General features: G+C 47.2%; 1 pseudogene; it reads left to right on the top strand.

Annotated features, from left to right (window-relative positions):
* Nucleotides 1-4,492, top strand: part of LOC111959514 (contactin-associated protein-like 5) — a 121,165-nt pseudogene that overhangs the window by 41,595 nt on the left and 75,078 nt on the right.

Raw genomic sequence — 4,492 nt, 5'->3', positions numbered from 1 at the left:
AATGCGTTGCATGATCGGGGGGCGGCAATTGCTTAGAGAAGTGACACAGTATTAGCTTAAATATATCATTGTACCGCTTAAAAACATTCGTGACAGAGTGGAGTTAAGCCATTAGCCAATACAGCACCATAGTTAGATTTAGAACCGCCACGAAATACACCAAATAAAACACGTAGACCAGAAAGTGCCGGATACAGCGAAGGACGTTAGTTTATATCCTAATCTGCGCGATGACAGGAACGCAGGCAGATGGAAGTCTTATTAGAGCAAAGTTTATTTTGGCCGCGGTGACACTCGGCATGTGGTTTAATTAGTTTTAATGCCGCAAATCTTCGACCAGAGGTGATGTTAGTTTAATGCAACCTCGTGCGTACAGAGGGGGTTAATGTTAATTGTCCCGCTTCCACCACAACACTCTGACAGATGGGTTATGTTTATATGCCGCGTGTTACAGTAGGGAGTTATAGTTTTTATGGAAACCGACCGTTGCATACCAAGGGGGTTAGTTTTAATCCTCTCGGGGGTTGTATATGCCGCGTGACAGGAGCGCGGGGGTTAGTTTATGCCGGTGACAGAGGGGTGTTATTTATGCCGGTGGGACAGAGGGGGTTAGTTTATTGCCGGTGGACAGAGGGGGTTAGTTTATTCGCGGCACAGAGGGGTTAGTTTATGCCCGCTTACAGAGGGGGGTTAGTTTAATGCCGGGTGACAGAAGGGGTTAGTTTATGCCGGTGACAGAGGGGTTATTTTATGAGGCCGGTGACAGAGGGTTAGTTCATGCAGCGTGATAGAGGGGGTTAGTTCATATTGCACAACAATCACTTCACATGCTATACAGAGGATCCTAGCAGACACATGATACTCTCCATGCAGACAGCAATGCAAGAATTTAGCAGCAATTGCATTGCAGGTAGGGGAGGCCCACAGGGGTAAAGGTTATCTTGACTCAAGACAGAATAATTCGATCCAAACTGTTCATTGACTGAATTCTAAAAGGAATGTTTCTCTCTCTGGTCTCCCGAGGAGCGGGAGGCTGGTCTCCCCAGGTGACAGACAGGCAGCCGTGGCTGCAGCTGGACCTCAGGGACAGGATAGAGGTGACGGCCATCTCCACACAGGGGCGCTACGGAGGCTCAGACTGGGTCAGCGGCTACCTGCTCCTGTTCAGTGACACAGGCCGAGCCTGGAAGCAGTACCGACAGGAGGACGGGGTGGGGGTGAGTTGCATCATACTGTAGATTTACTGTTACTTGTGAGGGGGTCGATCAGCTTTAATATTGCATATTGTTTGTGGCTTCAATCAATGTAATTGTCTCCATCATTTCCCAGATTTTTTTTGAGAGAGAGAGAGAGAGAGAGAGAGAGAGAGAACAGTTGGAGTCATTATAACTCGTTTTTCAACCACACCACAAATGTCTTGTAATCAAACCATAGTTTTGGCAAGTCGGTTAAGACATCTACTTTGTGCATGACACAAGTAAATGGACAATGACCCCAKGCATWCTTCCAAAGTTGTYGCAAAATGGCTTAAGGACAACAAAGTCAAGGTATTGGAGTGGCCATCACAAAGCCCTGYCCTCAATCTCATAGAAAATGTGTGGGCAGAACTGAAAAAACGTGTGTGAGCAAGGAGGCCTACAAACCTGACTCAGTTACACCAACTCTGTCAGGAGGAATGGCCGCGTGACAGAGGGGGTTAGTTTATGCCGGTGACAGAGCGGAGGTTCAGTTTTATGCGCGTGACAGAGGGGGTTAGTTATGTCCGTTCACCACACATCGTGACAGAGGGGTTATTTATATGCCGCGTGTACAGTAGGGGTATAGTTTTATGGCCGACGTGCACCAAGAGGGGGTTAGTTTTAATCCCCCGCGCTCAGAGGTTAGTTTATGCCGCGTGACAGAGGGGGTTAGTTTTATGCCGCGTGACAGAGGGGTTAGTTTATGCCGCGTGACGAGGGGGTTAGTTTATGCGCGTGACGTGACCGAAGGAGGGGGTTAGTTTATGCCGGCGACAGACCGGGGTTAGTTTATGCCGCGTGACGAGGGGTTAGGTTATGCCGCGTGACAGAGGGATTAGTTTATGCCGCGTGACAGAGGGGATTAGTTTGCCGCGTACAGAGGGGTTAGTTCATGCGCGTGATAGAGGGGGTTAGTTCATATTGCACACAATCACCTTTCACATGCTATACAGAGGATCCTAGCAAACACATGATACTCTCCATGCAGACCAGCAATTGCAAGAATTTAGCAGCAATTGCATTGCAGGTAGGGAGGCCCACAGGGGTAAAGGTTTATCTTGACTCAAGACAGAATAATTCGATCCAAACTGTTCATGACTGAATTCTAAAAGGAATGTTTCTCTCTCTGGTCTCCCGAGGGAGCGGGAGGCTGGTCTCCCCAGGTGACAGACAGGCAGCCGTGGCTGCAGCTGGACCTCAGGGACAGAGTAGAGGTGACGGCCATCTCCACACAGGGGCGCTAACGGAGGCTCAGACTGGGTCAGCGGCTACCTGCTTCCTGTTTCAGTGACACAGGCCGAGCCTGGAAGCAGTACCGACAGGAGGACGGGGGTGGGGGTGAGTTGCATCATACTGTAGATTTACTGTTACTTGTGAGGGGGTCGATCAGCTTAATATTGCATATTGTTTGTGGCTTCAATCAATGTAATTGTCTCCATCATTTCCCTGATTTTTTGAGAGAGAGAGAGAGAGAGAGAGAGAGAGAGAACAGTTGGAGTCATTATAACTCGTTTTTCAACCACACCACAAATGTCTTGTAATCAAACCATAGTTTTGGGCAAGTCGAGTTAAGACATCTACTTTGGCAATGACACAAGTAAATGGACAATGACCCAGCATTCTCCAAAGTTGTGGCAAAATGGCTTAAGGACAAACAAAGTCAAGGTATTGGAGTGGCCATCACAAAGCCCTGCCTCAATCTCATAGAAAATGTGTGGGCAGAACTGAAAAAACGTGTGTGAGCAAGGAGGCCTACAAACCTGACTCAGTTACACCAACTCTGTCAGGAGGAATGGCAGAAATTCACCCAATTTATTGAGGGAAGCTTGTGCAAGGCTAAAAAGCTGAAATAAATCATTCTCTCTACTATTATTCTGACATTTCACATTCTTAAAATAAAGTGGTGATCCAACTGACCTTAAAACAGGAATTTTACTAGGATTAAATGTCAGGAATTGAAAAACTGAGTTTAAATGTATTGGCTAAGGTGTATGTAAACTTCCGACTTGACCTGTACATTTTTTTTTATTTTACCTTTATTTAACTAGGCAAGTCCAGTTAAGATTTTTTTTTAATTTCAATGACGGCCCAGGAACAGTGGGTTAACTGCCTTGCAAGGGCATAACAACAGATTTGTACCTTGTCAGCTTGGGGATTAATTTTTGCAACCTTTCGTTACTAGTCCAACGCTCTAACCACTAGGCTACGCTGCGCCGCTATATTGTATATAATAATTTAGCAAAGAAAAGAAACGTCCTCTCTCTGTCACTGAGTTTATTTTCAGCAACCTTAACATGTGTAAATATTTGTAGGAACATAACAAGATTCAACAACTGAGACATTAACTGAACAAGTTCCACAGACATGTGACTAACACATTTAATAATGTGTCCCTGAAACAAAGGTGGGTCAAAAATCAAAAGTAACAGTCAGTATCTGGTGTGGCCACCAACTGCATTAAGTACTGCAGTGCATCTCCTCATGGACTGCACCAGATTTGCCAGTTCTTGCTGTGTGATGTTACTCCACTTCTTCCACCAAGGGCACCTGCAAGTTCCCGGACACTTTCTGGGGGGAATGGCCCTAGCAATCACCCTCCGACACAAACAGTCCCAGACGTGCTCAATTGGATTGAGATCCGGGCTCTTCGCTGGCCATGGCAGAACACTGACATTCCTGTCTTGCAGTAATACACAAAGAAGTGTGCATTGTCATGCTGGAGGGTCATGGCAGGATGAACCTGCAGGAAGGGTACCACATGAGGGAGGAGGATGTCTTCCCTGTAACGCACAGCGTTAGATTTTGCCTGCAATTGACAACAAGCTCAGGTCGATGATGCTGTGACACACCCCCCAGACGCATGATGGACCCTCCACCTCCAAATCGGATCCCGCTTCGAGTATACAGGCCTCGGTGTAACACTCATTCTTCGACAATAAACGGGAATCCGACCATCACCCCTGGTGGAGACAAAACCGTGACAATTCAGTAAAGAGCACTTTTTGCCAGTCCTGTCTTGTCCAGCGAAGGTGGGTTTGTGCCCATAGGCAAAGTTGTTGCCGGTGATGTCTGGTGAGGACCTGCCTTACAACAGGCCTACAAGCCCTCTGTCCAGCTTCTCTCAGCCTATTGCGGACAGTCTGAGCACTGATGGAGGGATTGTGCGTTCCTGTGTAACTCGGGCAGTTGATGTTGCCATCCTGTCCTGTCCCGCAGGTGTGATGTTTCGGATTGTACCGATCCTGTGCAAACTG

Source organism: Salvelinus sp. IW2-2015, linkage group LG36, assembly GCF_002910315.2.
Source record: "Salvelinus sp. IW2-2015 linkage group LG36, ASM291031v2, whole genome shotgun sequence".
NCBI classification, from domain to species: Eukaryota; Metazoa; Chordata; class Actinopteri; order Salmoniformes; family Salmonidae; genus Salvelinus; species Salvelinus sp. IW2-2015.
The sequence above is the reverse complement of the archived record's forward strand: the minus strand, read 5'-3'. Positions and strand labels throughout refer to the sequence as shown.